Source organism: Chinchilla lanigera, unplaced genomic scaffold, assembly GCF_000276665.1.
Source record: "Chinchilla lanigera isolate Chin_1 unplaced genomic scaffold, ChiLan1.0 scaffold00007, whole genome shotgun sequence".
Lineage (NCBI taxonomy): Eukaryota > Metazoa > Chordata > Mammalia > Rodentia > Chinchillidae > Chinchilla > Chinchilla lanigera.
In genome coordinates, this window is record NW_004955408.1 from 13,759,893 (window position 1) to 13,782,716 (window position 22,824).

The 22,824-nt window shown below is 43.6% G+C and overlaps 1 long non-coding RNA gene across 1 annotated transcript in view; it reads right to left on the bottom strand.

The window, feature by feature from the left end:
* Window positions 1–20,222, bottom strand: part of LOC102022258 — a 27,105-nt gene extending 6,883 nt beyond the window's left edge. The window contains exons 1-3 of the long non-coding RNA XR_259682.1: window positions 20,075–20,222; window positions 3,935–4,260; window positions 3,158–3,276 (exon numbers count right to left, since the gene is read on the bottom strand). This is a non-coding gene — a long non-coding RNA (uncharacterized LOC102022258). The remainder of the gene's footprint in view (window positions 1–3,157; window positions 3,277–3,934; window positions 4,261–20,074) is intronic.
* Window positions 20,223–22,824: the final 2,602 nt, after the last annotated feature.

The window sequence follows — 22,824 nt, forward strand, 5'->3', positions numbered from 1 at the left end:
ATGTTTATATCTGTTTTCACGAGAAGCCACTTTGAAGATATCAATATGTAATACAACCACCATTGTTAATTCCCTACCACTTTGTTTGTAACTCTGTGTTGTCTGTATTGTGCTTGTGATATGTTGTAAAATGTTGTATGTCTGTTAATGTTTCCCTCCTTTTATCTTTAAATAAAAAAAAAAATCATATGATCATCTCAACAGATGCAGAAAGCTTTTGACAAAATCCAACATCCATTCATGATAAAAACTGTGAAGAAAATACCTATAGGACTTTATCTCAATCTGCTAAAAGACATTTATGAAAAACTTACTGCCAATACCTTATTAAATGGGAAAAACTGAAAGCTTTCCCTCTAAAATCAAGAACAAGATGAAAAAGGTCTGCTAAAGTCTGCCCAGGAACATGGGGCCTTAGACCTGTCCAAAAAAGCTTCAGAGGCAAGATTCCTGCCCCTGGGCCTAGAAGGCAAGAGCTACAAAGAACTCCTCTCATTTGGGGCCTTACTTGGAACCTGTTACTCTCCTCTTTCCCATTTTTACTTTTCAGAATGGGAATGTCTATTATATGCCAGTCCCGCCACTGTGTTTTGGAAGTACATAATATGTTTGATTTCATGGGCTCACAGCTGGAGGACAATTTCCCTCAGGACAAATTGTACCTTATGTCTCAGCCATTCTCTGACTGAGATAGCATTGAGATGAGACTTTGGACTTTAAAATTAATGTTGGAACAAGTTAAGACTTTTGCGGCTACTGGAAAAGAATGAATATAATTTGCATATGAGAAGGCCATGAATCTTTTTGAGGACACAGAGGAATGCTATGGTCTGAATATTTGTGTGTTCCATCCTCAAACTTCAGTACCAAAATCTAACATTCAAAGTGATGGCGGGGAGGGGCATTTAAGAGATTATGTCATGAAGACACTGACTTTATAATGAGATTAGTGCTCTTATAAAATAAGGAAGTTCATTTGTCCTTTCCACTGAGCAAGGATGCAGAGAGAAGGTGCTATAGTCCTCACCAAACACCCTATCTGCCAGCACCTAGAACTTGGATCTCCCTGCCTGCAGAACTGTGAAAAACAAATGTTTGGGGTTTATATGCCACCCAGCTCATATGATACTGTTATTATAGCAACTATTATGGTTTCTGTCTAGATGTCCCCGCAAAGCCCCATGCAGTGATAGGTAGGGCTTTTTCAGAGGTGGCTGAATCTAACATATGTGATTGATTCATGGTGCCATGCTAGGGTTAAGGATGGGTGATTACTAACTCAATCCGTAGGTTGCTTTGGCACTACCTTTATCCTGGTAGCCTGGATATAATACAAGGGACAGAAAGGGGCTGGGTCTTGCCCCCTTGCTTGCTTTCCTACCTTCTGCCCACCATGAAATGTTCTCTGCGATGCCCCTCTGCCATACCACTCTGCCTTGGAGTCAGTCGATTATGGACTGAAACCTCTGCAAACTAAGCTAAATAAACCTTTCCCCTTTTTAACTTTGGGTACCAGGTATTTTGTCTCAGCAATGAGAAATGTAACTAAGACAGCAACCCAAATGAATGAAGACAGGAGACCATGGCTGACCCACTCTCTCTCGCCTCCTCCGTACCCAGAACACTGACATACACCGGAGATTCACCGAAACTTGCTGAAAATCACTGGGGCTGCCACTCCCATCATCAACCAAGAGCTCCAGGGCCAGACAAAGAATTTCAAAGCTTTCCTTTCCCAGGTGGCTGTGCTCCTGGGCTACTTGAGGTTTGGCTCTAGCAGGCACAGGTACTGTTTAAGCAGCAGTGACTGCCACCCTCCACCTTCTTGGTACACACAACAGAAGTGTGTACATGTTTCCCAATTTGACTCCTCATTGTTCAGGAGTACGTGGATCTATGCCATGAAAAGCACAAGCTAGAAATAATTTTGAATTCATCTTGACAAAGAATGTTAAGAATCTTCTAAAACAACTCAAGGAAAAGCTTTTATACAAGGGAGGGGAGTGAAAGGGGAGCATAGTCCCGCTTCTCCCAGTCAGGACGGACTCCAGGAAAAACCCCGGAAAGACTCAACCTTCCCTCCTTCCTAAGTTCATGCAGTGTGATTTCAGGCCCTCTATCCAAAAATGTCTCCCTTATGGGCCTGGGCAATTGCCAGAAATCTTGCCACTAACCACTCCTTTGGGTCAACTGCAGTCCCTTTTTGAGGTAAATAAGCTGCCTGTGTGAGTGCTATGACACACGAGATCACTGTTAATTAAGACCATTCTAGAAGATGATTCTATCAGACTGCAGCAAGCAGGGGCCTGAAAAACAGGAAGAGCAGCGGCCAAATAGGTCTGATGAGAGGAGGTCCTAATCTCGGGAAGCCGCCTGAGAGCCCACAGCCCAGCAATACACAACCTAAGGACACTGAGGACAAAAGGTGACAGTGGGAGCAAGAGAAGACCCGAGGCGTGGGCCACAAACACTCTCACTCCACAGATGGTGGCATGTGTTAGAGAAATATTTGTTGAGGGGGTCAGTGGGGTGTGACATGTATTTGATTCAGTTTTTAGTAAACACTAATATCATGCTTAATATGTGCCAGGCACCATTCTGAGGCCAGAGCAATCAATGTCTTTATCAAAGTCAGAGTTTGAAAGCCAACTGCACTATTTTCTGGCTGTGTGACCTTAGCCAGTGACTCATGCCTTGTGGGGCTCATTTTTAACTCTTTTAGAAGGGGTGCAATGGAGAAACTACCTTGCCATTATTGTGAGCCACTCTCAAGCTAAGAGCTATAAAGACACTTTACGGACTGTGAGATGTTTTACAAATCAGTGCTGATATTACAAGTAAGCTTAGGACTAGTTCAGCCTCTATAACAAATTAGAACAGAAGAAAAACCATCCTGCTTATGATTGCTACTACCTATTTATTACATACTTTGTGGGCTCTGAGCTAGATGATTTCATTTAAGTCCTGATTCCCAACATATTAGCTGGATGGCTTTAGGCAAACTGCTTAATCTCTCAGTGATTCTGTGTTTGGCTCTATAAAACTAGGGCTAGTAATAGATTTAATCCTTTGAGTTGCTGTGACATTTCAAAAAGATGATGAAAATAAAGCACTTATGACAACGACCTATAATAAACGCACCATAAACAGTACCTACCTCTGCTCCTTTAAGCCTCACAATGTTATGAAGTAGGTATTATGGTTGTTGTTATCCTTATATCCAGAAGAGAAAGCAGAGGGCCAGAAAGGTTAGGCAACATGCTCAAGGCCACATACCTAGGGAGTGATGGAGGTATTAGTGGGAGACAGATCTGTCCGCCCTGGGCATTTTTGTGGTTGCCTAAGCAAATGTTCTCACTATCCATAATGACACACCAGAAACACACAACAGAATTTTTGAGCAAAAGAACAATATTACAAAGCTACAGAAGAAAGAGAGGTGACAAGGACCTTATAGCTCTTAAAGTGCTGAGTTGTTGTAAAAGGGAAACACGAAATCCTCAAACACAAAAGCTGCGAATTGGAGAGGCTCCCAGAAGCCATGTGGTGCCACCTCTTGCCAGCGCAGGCACGGCAGAGCCTGGCAGGTTATGAACCAAGCTTGTCCCCTCTTCCTCCTGGGCCGTGACCCAAGCCTTGTAATTAGGAGCAGGACTGGGGAGTGTGTGTGCTCCTTTTCCAGGCCCAGCCTACAATTCCTTCCTCTCTTTTAAACTCCTCCATGTAATTAATTGAGCACCGTGACCTACAAGCCACACTTAGAAGGTGATGGAGTCCCAAGACGAAAAGGACCCGAGTCCCGTAACCAACTCCAAGAACAGAGCTATCTATTGTCAGAAACATCCAACTAGGACTGTACATGAGCAAAAATAACTCTCTTTTATGACTGAGCCATTGTGCAGTTTGGATGTGCTTGTCACAGCCTCTAACTTACCTTCAACTAATGCAGGAGCTGGGGGTGCTTCCTGACTTTTTTTTTTTTTTTTTTTTCTTTTTTGGTTTTTCTCCGGTACTGGGAACCGAACTCAAGACCTTGAGCTTGCCAGGCAAGCGCTTTCTTCCTGACTATTGACCACCCAACTTCTTAATGCCCATGGTGGAGAATTCATTTCCTCATGGAGTACTCATTCGCTCTTCATTTGTCCAATCACCAAGCATCGATGGAGCTCCTACTGTATGCCAGGAGCTGTGCTAGGCACCGAAGAAGCAATGATGAGCAGGACCTCGAGACCTCTGTCTTCATGAAGCTCATCGCTCAGACTTGTGGACAGAAAATAAACAAGTAATCAGGCAGTAGGCATGATATTTATAGACTTTGATAAGTAATTTGCAAGAAAGAGACAGATTGACGAGACAGAATCACTGTGAGGAAGAGCAACTTTCAGTGGGGGATGGGAGGAAGTTGATGAAAGCTGACTCTGAAGAGGTGACTGAGATTTGAGATACCACAGTGGAGATCCCTGGTCATGAACTTTATTTATTTTTTGTTTATTTTTTTTTTTCACTTATTTATTTAGCTTGTATTAGCAGGAAAATGTGTTTCCTTTAGCTCTGTTCTCTGGTCTTAATTATATATTCTGGAGTCCCAGGAAAGTCTACAGCCTCCCTTTTCCAATGACAGCTGCCCCACCATCTAACATCTGTACGCAGCTGTCAAGGCTCCCCCATCACCCAGGGGCCCTTCTTCCCTGACTCCCTCAAGCAATAGCCCTCAGGATCTGAAAATACCAAGTAGTTTGCAGCAAGGATCCAGGTAATGTGCAGGGGTGGGTCTTAGAGACCCCTTCGCTGAGGCCATGTGGACCCTTTCGGCATCTTGGGGCTAACTGGTGCCACTCCCACTCCATTGCTTTTTAATTTCCCCAGGGCAGCTTGCTAACTGCTGGCTGCTGTCAGGCATTATTCTTTGACACTGGGAGGGAGCAGACAGGGTTAGAGCTTTCAAGGGCTCCCGCTGGAAGCCTTCTCTCTCTCTTGAAAACAATTTATTTTTTCTATGTTGAAATCATGTCCCTCTTCCCTAAACACCAAAACAAACCCAGCTGCCCCCATCACTGGGCTGAGACCACAGGCGTTCGTCTGGAGAGCCAAAGAGGCAGCAGGAGGAGCTGCTCAGAACTGCGCTCCTCCAGATTCCTGCTACATCCACTCTGGAGGCGAGGAGGCCCTTTTTCTCCAAGGCCCAGCCTCACCCTTATCAGAATTAACAGCGCCTCAAGGGCAACAAGTCTGCCCTCCTCCTCAGGGTGCTCAGAGAAGCCACAGGCTCAAGCTGTGCTCCTGGGGCCTCTCACTTAGCTGACACCCACGGCTTCGCCACTTCAAAAGGTCCCTGCAACTCTGGGGGCTCCTGGATAGTCAGGAGAATTGAAGCCCTATAACCAGACACTACATCAACAACTCTTTTCCTGGCTTGGTTTGGGGATAAAAACAACTGCTGCTCCTGGCATTCTCACACTTTCCACAGAGGTCACTTGGGGCAGGACCGAGTCAAGACTTCCAGGGGGTGTGGCAATACCAGGGAAGCAGACAGTGGAGCTATAAGCATGGGACGTGCTCTGCTCCCTCCAAGGCAGGGAAGTTGGAGAAGAACGGTGCAGGTTGCAGAACTGGCTTGAACGGTCTTCCTGCCAGTGCATGGACTTCAGCTCTTCTCCATCTGCCCTGGCCTATGCTAATTGCTCTGACTCTTTCCGGTCCTCCTCCCTCTCTTCCCCACTCCTTTTCCTGGACCAAGAACAGGGAAAAACCAGCCAGACACGTGGAGAGCAAATTTAAGGAGGTCCTCACTTTCTGGGTTAGGCCAGTTTAGAGTTTTCTCAGGGAATGAATACTTCCTTAAATTTGCACCTCAGTGCAAATTTGCATCCTACTTCTGGCCCTGCCCATGCCCCTCAAACCGGTCTTGCGTGCATTCCCCAGGAAACCTTTTATTTCTTTGATCCTATCCCCAGTCCCAAATCTGTAGATGGCTTCACACTCATATGAGAAAGATCAAATCGAGTTTATGGAAGTTTAGTTTGGTTAGTTTTTGTCCAAAAACAGTTTTAACTTTTGAAATCTGTGGCCGGTGTTTAAAATTAAGAAGAATTTAAATAAAAAGAAAATCACATTTCTGGCTTCCCTTGAAAACACATATGGTAAGGCCCCTGTGGGTTGGAGTGGAGCAGTGAATGCTCCTTTGCCCCCTCCAGACCTGGCTTGTGTCCTCCTGTCCTCACTGTCCTCCCATGACAAAATGTACTTGCTTGGCCTCTATAGGCATTTGAGGCTGCAAGCCTCTGGTCTAAAGACAGATGATGTCCAAAGACACGGTAGCTGATTTCAGTGGTGCAATTTCAGTGCCAGATCAAGTTTGAAGACTGGGAAGAAGGTAGGAAGAAGGGGAGCTTTTGTTTTCAGTGTCCATGAAATCAAGCCACGGAGGAAGGTCCCAGTTCCACAGCCAGGATGCATAAAAGATTGAAAACTGTAGTTTGCAGACAGAAACACGTTATGTGCCAAATCAAAAGAGTGGCTGAAACAAAGGGACCAACTTTGAAATGGAAACGCCAGTGACCGAATGTCAGGAGGCCTGCATGGGTGTCCCACATCCGTCCCTGACTGCCTTGTGATGTTGAATACAACTCTCCCAGAAGCCTCAGATTCTTCATTCCTAGTAGAGAGAGTCAGGTTGGGTTATTTCCGTTCCAGCCCTGTCTTGAATTTAATGCTTACTATTCTTAGGTGGAATTATTCTCACAAAAGAGATTCTCAGAGCATTGTTCAGGCCTAACTCCAAAGAGCAACTGAGTGAAGATTAGAAGCTACATTTCATTGATAGCAGGGAATTTTGCAACTTTTGTAGCAGTCTACTTATCCTTTCATAATTTCTGTGGCGCTATGGAGAATATACACTTAGAGGAGCTCGACAATTGCCTGACTCAACAGTCTCTTGCCTTAACAATTGCTTCTCTTCTTGAGAATTCACTATGTGTGAAATCTAATCTCCTAAAAGCTGTATCTCTACCCTGAAAATGTTAGAGGAGAAAAAAGCTCCTTGTTGATGCTACGGGTGGCAGTTGAAATGGAATTCAAGGCAAGGGGTGAATCACTAGCTCACATCTACATAGTATTCTGTACAGTGAAAACTTCAGGAAGAGACCGAGAAATACAACTAGAAGAAATGTTCCCAGGAGGTTGTAGTAGCATGAGGAGGTTCACACAATAACCACTGAATCCAGATGTTAGACTTTTTGTCTGGATGTCCCACCAAAGCCTCATGCAGTCACATGCTTTTTGGAGGTGGTTGAATCTAGGGTTTGTGACTGCCTGGTGCTGGGATTGGGAGCCTGAGTGCTATGCCCACCCTAGGGCAGATAGCTTGCATACAATATAAGGGAGGAAAAGAGCTTGCTTTTACCCATTTTGTTCCTTTTGCTCGGGTGCCTTTGTTGTCTTCCACCACCATGAACTGCTGCCCCCTGCCACACCACCCTGCCTTGCAGCCAGCTGATTATGACTGAAACCTCTACAAACTGAGCTAAATAAACCTTTCTTCCCTTAATTTGGGGCATCAGAGATTTTGTCTTAGCAGCGAGAGAAAAGTAACCAAGACACCAGACAAGGGACAGTGTAATGCAAAGATCTATCAGAATCATAAAGTGCTAAGAGGAGTCTAGAGGAAAGAGTTATAATGGTCTAAGGAGGTGGGGTTTAGATAGGTTGTGAAGGATAAATGGGCATCTGACAGGTAAGGATATGAAGGAAGGAATACAATCTTTAGCTGTTGGCCCTTCACCATGGATGAAAACTTCCTACTGCCTATGAAGCCCTAGGCTTTAATCTCTAAGAGTTAATAGGACAGGCAGCAACCCTGCTCTCAAGGCACTTACTTTCTAGCAGCAGACATAGACAAGAACACAAATAGATATTTTCAGATACTGTTAAGTCTCTGAAGGATATTAAATGGGGTATTATCATAAATATAAATAAAGAGTATCTATGAAAGTCATATCATATAAGGTGTACAATGTAAATCTCTCTGAAGAGACTCCAGTTAAGCTGAGCCATAAGACAATCTGAAGAACAGCATTTCAGAAAAAGGCATATAGCACATACAAAGGTCCTGAGGCAGAAAATTTTAAAGTATGCAGTATAGTTGCAGGACAGGGAATGAGGAGAGAGTTTAGAGGTAAACAAGGCCATATTGTTTGAGGTTTTATACGTCAGAATAAAAAGTTAAATGGTCTTCAACTCGGCATGGGATACAAGCTAATCTATCACTTTAAAAGACTGGCCATTGTATAAGGATTGGGCTCAAGGGTACAAATAAAAATAAGGGGTGCTGTATTATGCACCTAAACTTGCCATAAGAAGGTATCAGAAAATGGGTGGCTTTAGTTTCCTTCTCTCGGTTCTGGAGACTGGAAGTCCTAGATTAAGGTGTTGGTTGGTTCAGTTGCTGGCAGTGGCTCTCTTCCTCACCTGCACATACTGCCTTCTCTCTCCTTTTTATTTATAGCGTTATCAGGCTCTACACTTATAACCTCATTCCACCTTAACTGTCTGCTAGAAACTCCATCACCAACTGCAGTCGTGTTAGAGATTAAGGCTTCAACATACAATTAGGAGTCAGGAGAAAGGGGCATAATTCAGTCCTTTGCAGAGACCAGTGAAGAGGTAAACAGGCATCCTGGCCGGATTTATTCCAGGGCTCTGGAGGAACAGAATGGTGAAGCCGACCTGACCCTGGCAAGGGGACTCTGGACTCACACAGTCATGTTTATAGCCTGCCATTTGGGTGTTCTTAATCATCATTAAAATGGAAGAAGAGGTCTTTCTAGAATAATTAGTGTGAGTCTACATCCTCAGACAGACATTTTGGTACTTTGCAAGAAAAGATGGACCATGTTAATCCATTGCATTTCTTTCTAAGTATCTTCATGTCCTCATGATCTTCTGCAGGAAAGGGAAGTAGTTTGGTGCTCTGGCATAGAGAGACTGGGGGAATCCCAGGTCAGAACTCTCAGGAAAAAAGGCAGAGAGCTGTGGATTGGATGCCACCCTTGCTGAAGTTATTTGCTCTTATTTTTTTCTCCCTACGAAAACTGATTCTCAGTGTTCTCTCCATGTGGGTCTCATATTTACCACCAAGAAGCTCAGCAATGAGCATTTCTTTACTTTTAAAATCAAGGTTTACTCTCCTGCCTTTAGTGCTGGATGGTAACTATCTAGATTATTTTTAACCAGGCATGGTGGCACACACCCATAATCCCAGCACTCTGGGAGGCTGAGGCAGGAGGATCACAAACTGCAGCCCAGCCCGGACAATTTAGTGGCTTAAAGAAACCATATTTCAAAATAAAAATACAAAAGATCTGGGGCTGTGACTCAGGGCAAAGGCCCTGAGTTCAGTCCCCAGTACCAAAATCATCATCATCAAAATCATCATCATCATCTAGGAAATACCAAATTAATTTGATATCTTGATTATCTATTAGAGGGTAACAAATTGCCCTGAAACATGGCGGCTTAAGGCAACCTTGTCTTTTTGCCCACAGCTGTGTTGTCAGGAGCAGACCCAGCACAGGCGGATGGTTCTTGCTCAGGGTCTCTCATGTGCTGCCGTCACATGTTGGCAGCGGCACAGCCACACATATCAAAGAGATCCTCTCATAGCTGACAGTTCAGACTGACGGATGCCTGCGTGCTTAGCTGGGTCTGTCAAGCAGGGCATCTAAGACGCAGCCTGTCCACTCTAGTGGTCTCAGGATAGCCTACCTCCAAAGAGTTGGCTTCCTTTGCAGTGCACATCCCCATAGGATACAGGCAGAAGCTGTGTGTTTTCCTTATCTGACCTGCTTTGGGAGTCATACAATGTCATTTCCATCATACTATACTGAATAACAGAAGGAGAAGCCTGGTGACTTCCAGATCAGATCATCTAGATCACAACGATCAGATTTAAGGAAGTGGAATTAGGCTCCATTTCTTGGTGGGAAAGTGTCACAATCATTTTATAGAAGAGCACACAACGTAAGTAGTACTGCGGTCATCTTTGGAAAATGCAGTCTCTCATAGCAATGATCACGATTGTAGAAAATCCTCAGATATTTGGCATCTCCACCTCTGCACTTCTGATGTTTTGAGCTGAATCACTCTGGCGCAGGTCCACATGCCTTGTAGGACATTTAGCAGCACCCTTATCTGCTACTCACCAGATGGCCAGGGGGACCCCACGAAGTCCTTGCCATCAAAATTACAGACAGTGTACACTGCCAGATATCACTGGGAGGCAGAACATGCTCACTGTTGCAAACTACTGACTTAGACCCTTCTATAAGTGACACCATTACGCTCCTGGGCTAAGGTGGGTCTTTCTTATCCAAGCATCCTATATGCAAAGTGGTTTTAGCCATCAAATCAAAGGCAGCATAAATCAGTCCCCAGTGGAGCAAAGACAGATCCTTTTTACAGAATACTCTTTCACCTTCATATTCTCTGTCACACCAGGCTTTTGTAGCTCCCTTTCTTTCTGCTTGAGAAAGTGAGGCAGAACAGGAGGCAGACTGGTGAGTCTTAGTGGAGGTGGATGTTTGATTCCTGGGCTACTCAGCACAGGCAGGAAGAGCAAGATGAGAGCTTCAGTTTGCTCTTTTTAACACTAGGAGAAGCCTCGTGACGAGGGAGAGACATGGCAGTGTCAGGAGTTTACATCATGCCAGGTATTTAAGGGAGCATTTTCAAGGCCATGTTTGGCTATGTTCTATGTTTTTCTTTAATATGACAGAACAGAAAACCAAAGTACAGCTCACTTCAAATACAGATGATGCCCCTGCTGTGTCACCACTAAACAATATCAATCTCTCCACGGGCACAAACATGACTGTGGAACTAACTACAAATCCTAGCTATGACTAATGTCCGGGCACATAAAGGACCCAACAAGGGACCAAAGCCAGATCTTCAAAGCCTTGAACGCCAGGCCAAGGAATTCCAGTTCCACCCCACAGAGCACAGGCAATAGGTAGCCACTGAGACTTAGGCAAGAAGAGTCACTGTCAGATCTATGCTAAGGGATAAGAAGGACATGTACGCTTCTACGTGAGGAAAGTGAAGGGTCCACAAGCCTTGCCCCCTTATTCAACACTGGAGGGACCGTGAGGTGAATATTCACCTTCAGGAGAGCTGACCTCCCAAACCTGCATTTTACCCCAGCCCTGTTTGTTCACCATTTGGAATAACTTGGCCACAGGACCACGGGAGTGAGAGCCAGCAGCCTCCTTGTGAAAACGAGCCCTGCCCAGCCCTTGCTGCGTTGCTCAAGATGCATCCTGACCCCACAAGGGTCACAGTCCTGTCTCTGAGGGGAGTAGGAGCTCAAGCTGTCTCAGCAGGACTCAAAAAACATAAGTAGGCTTGTCAGCTCTTGAGAGCATTTTGGAAGCTTTGTACAGATTTTATTTTGTTTTGTCCACAGGCCCTTAAAATAAGCTGCAGAAATCACCCCAGAGACTTGGTTTCCGGTCAGGCTCCAGCTCCCACTAGCTGCCTAGAATCTCTCCTGGCCTCTTTCCCTGACTAGCACCCCTCAGCCCCATCAGGACCATCACCTCCTTCTGCAAGTGCCTCAAACAGAGCGGCCAGCTCAGCAAAGCGCAGTCCTATCTGGGAATTGCTGAATGACACCCACCTACCGAACACCAAGTTAAACACAAAGATGCTGTCAGCCAGTGGTCAGGACAACCTCACAAAACAGGTATAATTATTTCCTTCACCTCTCAGATAAACTGAGGCACAGAGAGCAGCTTGCCCTGTCACACAACAAATATTTAGCAGAAGCTAGATTTGAACCTTGTTCCCACCCCAAAGTTGGGGGTTCCTTGGCCCATTAATCCTGCTTCTCAGCATTTCTCTTGGGGAGCCACTCCTTCCTCTGCTCCTCAGTACATGTTGCCTTGCCCCTGTACTTTTTCAGGTAAACACCAAGTTCTTCCCATATGCAACTCCTTTGGGGAGGTAGTCTCTGCTACGAATTAAATCTATGACCCTAGAAAAAGTTCCTTCAACTCTTTGGGACTCAGTATTCTCATTAATAAGATTCAGGATGCCCTGCCTATTTTAGACCAGTGTGAGGATTAATTCAGCATGTGTGCCTCTGAGGCCTCCAGAGTCTGGGATAGGCACAGGATAGGAAGATCTTTCCATGACTGCGCAGGTGTGACCGTGGAGTTGGGAGGGGCGGGCCCTGCCTGGGGGCAGTGAGCACGAAGGAGGTCTCCACAAACAGACTCAAGCAACAGGTGTCTACACCCAGGGCAGCTCGATACCTGCCAACCCTGCTGGCAAAGCTCACTCTTGGCTCTTTATACAGAGAGAGGTCACATTCCATGGCCGTACAGCCCAGCACAAGAAAACAGCCCTGCCGGACAAAAGCAAAGTGAACATTGAGGGGATCTGTTTGTTTGTGAAGGGTTTATGAGCCTCCAAGTTCCCTTGTTTGCTGCTGAGGTGAGAAGGGAGGCAGGAGGACGTTGGATCCAAGAGAAGGCTGGAAGATCTCCTTGTTCCCAGCTGTTAAACAGAAGCACTGTCAACCCCGCGCTGAGGTCAGTGGCTTTCCCTGCGGGCAGGCTGTAAATGGCTCCATCCAGGCCTCAGACTGAGCTCTGGCTTCAAAGGGCCTGCCAGCAGCATTCCAAGGCTCATGTTCTATCTGCTGTGTCCATTTCACAGGCACGTGTGACAAAGTAGGCAAGATGATGGCTTCAGACCACAGAATTGTACTGTTTCACAGTTCTGGAGACTGTAAGTCTAAAATCAAGGTGTTGTTAGGCACATAGTATCTCCAAATCCTACAGAGAAAGATCCCCCCTTGCCTGGTAGCCCTTAGCAGGTGAGAGCATCTCTCCGGGGTCTTCCTCTGCCTCCACGAGACCTTCTCCCTCCACACACGCTTACCTCTGTATCCAAATTTCTCTTTTTTATAAGGTCACCAGCCACTCGGGATCAGGGCCCACACTAATGACCCCATTTTAACTTGAGTCTCTCTAGACAGGTCTTACTTCCAAGTAAGTTCACATTTTGGGGTAATGGAGGTTAGAATTTCAACATATCAAGGCAGACACAATTCAGCTCATACATATCCTCACACTTGATGTCTAGTAGGAAAAAATAGGAGCTCAAGAGCTCTCCATCTGAGTCCCAGTTCTGGCAATAACTCGCTATTTGATTTTCACAAGTGATTTTGACTATAGTTCCTCATTTTGCCTACTTGGGGAAAAGATTAAATGAGATCATAGAAATCACCAAATTTATAGCCTGAAGTAGCCTCTGAGATCATCTGACATCTCCTTAAGTGTGCACACTAGAATATTAATCCTGCAAAGTCACCTTGGGATAAAAAGGAGTTCCAGTTCTGTAAGTCCCTCTCGGGGAGTGTTAAGGCACATTAGCAAAGTGAAGGCCCTGAGAAGCCGCACGGTAAAGTACTTCATTCCAACCTCGTCCCCCAAATTCATTTTACTGAGGAGCTCTGTTATTTGGATAATCTCTGGGAGCACTCTCTTAATCAGCAACTCACACATAGAAAATATTTCTCTAGATTTAGCCCTTTAGAGCACATTAGAAAACCTACACTTAGACTTCGATTACCTCCCACATCCTCATCTTTGAAAGGAACCCAAATTGAAACAAAACTTTCCCCAGGGTAAAAAGAGCTTTACTGCTTTTATTTTTTAAATTATTTTAATACTATGCGCTCATGAGTAACATTTTCAAACACAGAAAAGAATAAGATAAATAAAATCCACTTTAAATCTTTCCACCCTAAAAAAACTTAGCTAAGATAAGATTCCTTCTTTATTACCTTATTATATCTGCCACCTTTAGTTGTGCAAGCAGCTCAGGAAACAGGACCAGAGCTGGATCCAGAATCAGGGAGTTCAGGAACATGTCCTGATGTTAGTTGTTGCTCAAGTTTTAGGAAAATCACTTGGCCTCCTTGTGCCCTGGATCCCCTTCACCCCATTAGGAAGAAAGTGTCTATGAAAGAAGCTAGAAATTTGAAATATTCATGGTTGTCCTTTTGAGGTACTAGTTTCAGACAGGATTACACTGTGTGTAATTGCATCCAGAAAATTAACTTAATACAATACTCTTATCTTCTGATGGAGGCAGGTGAACTCATTGAGACTTTGAAAGTGTAAGTGACTTGCCTACAGCCACACTGCTGGTAACAACAGCAGAGCTGGAATCTAAACCCAGATCTGCCTTCCCCTTCCCTACAACCACAACTCTAGGAGCTCTGACACCACATGTTGCAGATAACACTGTTTCCTCACCTGGCTTCTCAGACCGTGTTAAATATTCCTGCTAAATTTGGGATAGTTGCAGCCCTGTACATCCTGTCTCTCCAAGGCAAAACCCAGATTACTCAAATCAAACCTCAGCCTCTCCTGTAGCTTGCACAAAGGTGTGTACCCAAAGTTCTGGTAATCAGACACTCATTCTAAAGAGAACAACTGAGGTAGAGGCTCTCCAGAAGACTAGTCTGCCTGCCAGAATGGTGGAGAACTTCTGAGGTGTCAAAGTTTGCTAGGCTGAGGTCTTGGCACAAAAGCAGCAGGGGTTCTTCTACAGTCTGGTGAGATAAAAGCAGGAGTAGTCACTCTCCCATCAGCCCAGCACAGTGGAATCATACTGTTACCACTCCCGAAAGCCTGGCTTCAAGCCTGGGTCTACAACCCTTAACAATTGCGAGAGCCCTCTATACCTTTTTTGATGAACTCTTTCCCCACCCAGTCAGCCAGAGTCAGCTCTGTTGCATAACACCAGAAACTCTGACTGATAGAGACTGTAGCAGAGTCACAATCTCTCACTACACACCTACAGTGGTTTTGTGTGTCCAAAGACTACAAGTAATGAACAATTTCTTATCAATTTTATTGACACACACAACAAATTCGTGGATCCCAAAGTGCTTTTTGGACCAAAGGTGTACAAATTGGTTTAAGCCATGCTAAACATATTAACCTCTGATGGTCACATCTGTCGTTCACATTGTATTTTGTATCTGGGATCCAGGCATCAGAAATCAAGGTAAACTAGAATAGTCTTCTGAAAGAAGTTTAATTGAAAATCATGCTTATCCTTTTAACCCAGTGATTCTTGATATCTATGGTCTCAGAATGTCCTTACCCTCTTCAAAATACTGAGGACTGACAGCTTCTGCTTACCTGGGTTATATCTGCCCATAATGAGAGGGGTGGCATTGTTTGAGAGTTCCACCAATCCCATTAATGGCTGGCTTTATAGAAGGCACGGGGGTCTCTTATGTCTTCTCCATTTAGTCTGTTGTGTATCACATACAGGCAACCCCTGCAATACTCCTTGGCCCACTTGTAGAGAATGGGAATGAAAAGGCAAATATCATTTTAACATTATATAGAAATAGTTTTGACCTCACAAATCTCCTGAAGGATTTCCCCAGTCTGTACTTTGAGAACTACTGCTCTAATCTCTAAATCTCTTCTTGCCTCACATGAAGATATACAAACACTTCAAATTCAGGATATAACTGATTCATTTTTATATTCTTATTGTCAGTTACATGATGTGACCCTGTCGTTCAGAATTATTCCCACTGGACCCTAATTGCTCTACATTTAAGTATAGTTAATTAGAAAGCATTTTGATTGAAGCTTCAGAAAGTCTGATTTTGCTGCTACCTGTCTGTATGACCTTAGCTCAGGGACCTTGGGTAGGTCCATTGTCCCCTCTGGACCTTAGTTCTTGCCAAATAGATATGTATGTCCTTATCTTATAGAACTCCTTAAAGATCAAACTGGATGGGGGCTGGGGATTTAGCTTGGCGGCAAAGCGCCTGCCTGGCAAGCGCAAGGTTGTGAGTTCAGTTCCCGGTACCGGAGAAAAAACAAAAAGAAAAGAAAGATCAAACTGGATGGTAGACATGCAAACACTCATAGAATATAGATATAATAAAATCTTTCATTCCTTGAGGATCTTTCTAATTAAGCTTACTGGCAAAATTTAGATATACATAATGATCATATTCATTGTAGGGAATTTGTACCTGTACATGACATATCTTCATTCCTTTTTTTTCCTATTCCCCTCCCTTCAACCTCTCTTCCCCTCCTTATTTACAAGAGCTTTGTTTCCATTTTTCCTCCTTTTTTCATTTTTTTCTTTTCCCTTCCTTCCTTTCCCCACTCCCTGATCCCCACTTCCCCTTCTGATTTGAACAACTTCTTCCTATTTCACAATATGTAGTATACATTTTGGACCTTATTTACACTTCCAGTTTCTCACACCAGAGACACAGTGCAATATTTACACATGCGGGTCTGATTTATTTCACTTAAGAGTATGGTCTCAAGGTCCATCCATTTACCTAGAAATGTCTCAGGTTTATCTTTCTTTATGGCAGAGTAATACTCCACTGTATTAAAAAAAAACAAAGCACATCTTCTTTATCCACTCATTGGTTGATGGGCATTTGAGTTGTTTCTAAGATTTAACTGTTACAAACTGCTGCTATAAACGTGGGTACACATATATTGCTATGGTAAGGTGTTTTTAATTCTTTCCAGAAGATAACAAGAAGGAGAATAGCTGGATCAATGGGAACCTCTAGTTTTAGTTTTTTGAGGAATCTCCACAGTGGTTGCACCAGTCTACAGTCCCACCACCAGTGGAGAAGTGTTCCTTTTCTCCCCACAGCCCCACCAGAATTTGTTACTGGTTGTTGTCTTTGACAATAACCATTTTTTTGGAGTGAGATAGAATCTTAGCATTGTTTTAATTTGCATCTTCCAAAAGACAAGTGATGTTTAACATTTTTTCATATATTTATTTGCCATTTCTACTTCTCTATCTGAGAAGTATTTATTCATTTCAGATGCCCATATTTGGATTGGGTCTTTAAATTTGGGGGTCTGATTTTTTTTAAGTTCTTTATATGTTCTGGACATTAGTCCTTTATCTGTGAAACAACTGGCAAAACTATCTTCCCATTCCGTGGGTTGTCCCTTCACTCTCTTGGTGATTTCTTTCGCTGTGCAAAAGATTTTAATAAGATGAGATTCTAGTTGTTGATTCTTGATAATATTTTTCATGTAGTCTGAGTTTTGTTGATAGTCTTTGCACATACTTATGTCTTCAAGAGTTCTACTTATTCTCTCTTTCAACAGATTTACTGTTTGTATTTTAATATTTAGATCTTTGATCCATTTTTATTTTAGTTTATGTAATTATACTACTTAATTTGGGTTGCTAGTAACTGGAATTTTAATTCAAACTGGATTAAATTTTTTTGTCTTTTTGAAACAAGGTCTCACTATGCAGTTCAGGCTGGCCTTGACCTCACTTTGTAGCCCAGACTGGTCTCAGACTCAAACTGTTGTAGTCCTCCTGCCTCAGCCTCCCAAGTGCTGGGATTACAAGCATGCACCACCACACCTGGCTGTAGGATTAAATTTATTGGTTCATTTAACTGAAAAACCTAGAGGTAGTTCAGATTTTACATGTGATTTGAGCTAGAGTTCCTCATATGAGTCTGGGGATGTTTTCTGCCGTATTCTCAGCTCTGCTCTGTGTAGCTTCAGTCTCAGCTATCCCCTTGTAACAACAGCTACTGACCTCCCAGTCCCACCCTCTTATCCCACACCATCCAAGGTAAGAGAAAGTATCAATTCCAAAGTCTTCCATGAAAGGGAGACAAACTATCCATCTCAAAAGTCCTCAGCAAAATTCTCCTTTTGCTCCATTCCTAAACCTGTCAGCAAGGTGTGGGTAACACAATAGGCTAAGTTGCAAAGCTAATCAAAGGTAGTCCAGAGCCTGCAGTAGGATGATTCACTCACAACTCTTGGCTGGAAACTCTGTGTTTCATTAAGAAACGATACAGTAGGAACAGCTGTTTGAAAGGCAACCAGTGTGCCCAGTACAACATCACAGACCTATATCTGTTCACCAAGAAAGATGATTGCAACACACTATACCATAAAAAATGAGATCAAAGAAGAATATGGCTAGTAAGACCCCTGTCTTTAAAAATGCATGTGTGTACATATATATCTAGATGTGTGTGTGTGTGTGGGTGGGTGGGTGTGTTCAGTGATCATTACAAAAGGGTGAGAGTATGGGTGACAATATACTTGTTCACTCATTTTTGGCATCTCTGCTAAAATTTCAGTACAGAGGCAGTCCTAGGTCTGATGTGCAGCATGACCACTAACCATTGCAGTTTCTACTCCTAGAACCCTCTACTTGTCCATCGTTGGGCCTACAGCTGACCACCGCATGTCGCCTGATTGCACATTGTGCAAAGGGTCAGGCCAGTCCCAAGAAACTTCTGTGTACGTTTTCCTTCAATGCCCCCAAAGAATCACAGAACCAGGATCTCTTGCTCAGAATGGAAAATAGTCTATTTTCATTCGTATGCAATTCTAATTTTCACTGGTTCTCTTCCACGTCCCTTCCCTACCCCTTCAAGCCCTCTATCAGCTCCCATGACCTCATCATGGTATTTAGAATAATAGTCTTTTCCCACAGGTCATCAACTTCGAAAATAAATGTATTTCCATCAACGGAAGCTGCAGAGTCACTGAAATTATTATACCTCAGTTCAGAGTCACAAGCTCATTAAAGACTGATTATTGTGCTTTCCAAAAAGAATGGCAGTGGAAGAAGCAAGATGATTCTTTTTTTATGTAACTAAGGAAAGAGATGTATCGGCAGATTAATGTAAAAGTCAGCCTGGGGAGGAGGCTGAGATAGCTGAGACAGCTAAGAGGAAAGAAAAAGAAGTAACAACAACACCTAAAAACCCACTGAAGTCTGGATAAGCATTTCACTGGCCACTGACTTTCACTAGAATGAGCATTTTGGTCAAAAGCATAAAAATGCCAGGATAGATGTCAAGATTTCTAAATTCCACCTTCACCTTACTCCAGCTGAACTGGCCTACTGTTGACCTATGATGTCAGTTAATACAGGAATGGCATGTTTGTCAGCTTCTCCTTCTGTGATGCAATACTTGAGAATTACAGTTTAAAAGAGGAAAGGTTTATTTCAGCTTGTGGTTTCAGAGGTTTAGTCCGTGGTCTGCTGGCTCTACTGTTTTTAGGTCTGAGGTAAGTTAGAACATCATGGCAGAAGAAAGCTGCTCACTTCATGGCATCTGAGAGAGAGAAAGAGAGAGAGGCCAGGGACAAGGTATAGCCCTCCAAGTGCCTGCTCACGTGACCCACTCCTTTCAACTAGACACAACCTCGTGTTTCTATCACTTTCCAATAATGTCCTCAAATTATGAATTCACCAGTGGACTACTCCACTCATAAGTGTGGCACTCTCATAATCCAATTTCCTTCCAAAACTCTATCATTGAACATATGAGCCTTCTGGGAGAAATTTCAAATCCAAACCGTAACAGATGGCAAGTGACTGATATCTCTCCACTGCCTTCACCTACCTCTTCCAGTCACCCATCACTAATCCACGCCAACATCCTTTCCCAGGGAGCCCAGATGTGACCTGAGAATCAGCATCATCCTCCAAACATTTTGTCAAAGTAAGCAAACTTATGCCCTAGCACAATTATGCTAGGCTAAAGAATTCTAAAGTGCTCATGAAATCCCAACATTTGCGCACCTCTCTGCTGACCCTGACTTTATTTGTCATCATGTAACAATCAACCATAGCATTAAGACCATTTATTAAAAACAACTGCTATTGAACACTCACTATAAAGGTGAGATTGAAATAACTTTACATGTTGGAGGGGCTGTCATATGCAGGAGAAAGATAGTATAATATGAGAAAGCCAAGAGATAGGCCTGGGGACCCTGACTGCAAATTACAGGAAGACTAACGGTGCTGCTTACAAGGAAATAGGCTGATCCAAGGCAGGGCATTTCTCTGTCTCAAGCCAAGTGGATTCAGCCACTTTCCAGGAAGGATGGAGAGCACAGATCAGAGGGCCAAAAGTCTGCAGGGACCAGGCAAGTAGTGTAGTTATAGGAGGCAGATCCAGAGCAAGAAATGCCAGGTACGACGAGATTATGATTACCTGAGAGGGCATGTCCAGCATGAAGAGGGTGAAAGTCTCGCAACTCCAAATCTATGCATGTGTTTAACTCTTCCCTTCCCTTTTAGCCTTCCACTTGCCCCTTGTCCTCTCAGGCAAGTCTCTCTTCTGCTGTCTTCCTGACCAGCACCTAGTCGTGTCTGTCTTCATAGGTGCATGTAAAAATAAGGAGATTATAGTGTAAGAGCATAAACAAGGTATCATGGGAATGCAGAACAGAGAGAGATGGATTTGGTATGATGGGATTGATAGCGACGTCCTGAAGAATATGTGCAAAGTTAGAAAAGAAGTCCTTACAAACAGAAAAGCAGCATGGAAAAACACTGGGGGAGGGAAATGTTAAAGCAAAGGGAACATGAAGAAGGAAGAAATAAAGCTAGAAATGGAGGTCCCAAGTAGACCACTAAGGTGTTCAGATCATTTGCAAAGGAATACGCATGGACTTTCTGATGAAGTTTGGAAGGTCTTACACTTCCCCCCACTTCTGAGTGTTCTCAGAATAAACCTCTTGGCCTCCTGCCCTGCTGCCACTCGTGCCTCCTATGGAAGAGGGATGGGAACATAGCACAACTCATCTGATCTGTGCATTTGGGAGGCGGAAATGGGTATGGCTCAGCCCCTGCGGACCTGTGCTTTGGCTCTGGGCTGCTTCCCGTCATGTCATCAAAGGCCAAGGTCCTATTCATGGGGAGACACAGAGGGGGGTCACACTGCCTCCAAACAGACAAATCTGTCGAATTCGGGAGTGGAAATATTTAAAAGCCTTCTTGCTCAATGCACCTAAAACCTGCATTTTCCAAACAGCCAAATCAAGAATAAAGATGAATTTTTGTTCCTTGCTTCTCCGACTCTTGTGTTTCCTCAAATGCTGGAGTTCTCAGGCTTGCAGCTGAGAGGGAGGTTGTGACTGACCACCTTAAGTGTCACCAACAAACCCCTCCCCAGATCTACTGAAACTCAGATTTTGAAACTCAACCATGTGCCTTTTTAAAAGTTTCCAAAGTACTACTTTAGACCCAAAACTGTGTTAAGAACACTAGTATAAGTACTGGGAAAACATAAAAGGTTTTTAAGCAGGAAATGCTCAGTGGAGACTTATAGTTCTACCCAAGTATCTACATTCCCAGTATTCTAAACTCCTAACATTATTTAGAGCAGAAACAAAAGACTACATTTCCCAAACTCCTTTACAGATAAATATGACCATATGACTAAGTACTGTCCAATGAGATGGAAGCAGAAGTGCTGTGGCTGAATATGGGAAATTTTCTTAAAAGGCAGGGCTCTTTCTTCCATCATGCTTCACATCTTCCACTAAACTTCAGCCTAGTATGGATGTGATGAGTCTAGCTGTCAGCATGGACCTCGAGCACCATGGCTGTCCTCTTAGCTTTACAAAGCTAAAAGCTGCAAGGAATCTGGTTCGCTGATTGTCTCTGAACCATTCCATACCAGATAAAGAAACATGTTCTCTCTTGTTCAAGTCTTGTTCAGTTTTAGGTTTTGGTCACTTGCTACTGGACAAGAAATATGAACCAACAGGTATTATCATTGTACCATTTCCTGTGTTGGATATACTCAATCACCACATTGAGGAACCGTAGTGTGTCAGGCACTGGGAACCAAATAAAAGACAAATAAGGCTCTGCCCTTTAATTGCTTACATCCTATTGGGAGATATAGATCATCATTAAGTAAGTAAATAAAATAATTACAAATATAACAAAAGCAATAAACTAAATAAACATGGTGCTGAGAGACACAGCAGAGAAGATGATCACAAGACCTACAGTAGATACAGCACTCAGAGAAGTTGCCCTGAGTAGGCAGCATTTAAATAGAAGCCTAAAAAAGAGGGAAGGAACAGGCCAGGTGAAATGAGGGTGAGTTTTGCATAGAGAGGATATCTTATGTAAAGGTTCTGGAGCAGGAAAAAATCTAATCTGAAAAATAAGCTCAAGATGACCAGTATACTTGGGACATCAACAGAGCAAAACCTATGATTCTCATAGGAACTGGGAAACACCCACTGACGAAGGGAACAAATCCATTTGAACATACCCTGGTAGCCTCTCTTTCAATATTTACACCTTATATAAGATAACTTTCTGAGTCTAATGAATACTTCTGTGAAGCCAGACAGCATATGTTCCTGGCCAAAAGGAGGGAGCCAACAAGCCTTCATAAACTGAGGAGCTGAGGGTGGTGGTAGAAAAACAGATGGTTTTCCTGTTGGGAAATAAACTTCAAGGAGAGAAGAATATGTCCTTTGAGTCTATTCATGAGTTCACAAAGCTCCGCTTTCTTAGTCAAACATACCACACCCTATGAACCTCCAGATATCATCTCTTAGCATTTTTCAGGAATTTCCACTGGAAAGTCAGGATTCAGCGATAGTTTGTCAGGATGGAAAGGCCACAAAAAGAAGAGGAAAAAGAAGAAAATGCAGGACAGAGAAAGTTGTAGTGCTGATAAGAAAGAAGAATTACGGAAGAATCAAAGTTTCTTTTAAAAGGAAGTTGATACCAAGAAAGCACTGATTCTCAACCCCAACGAGGCTAAGACCATGGAGGGACTGGCCCCATCCCAAAGACTGGGGTTCAGTAAGTTGGACATGAGGGCCAGGGAGCTACCTTTAGCAAGCACCAGGTGTTCCTTCTGTCACCAATAAACACTGCCCCACATGGGTGGGGTGAGCAGAAGTGAGGAAGAGCCAGAAGCAGATCAGAGGT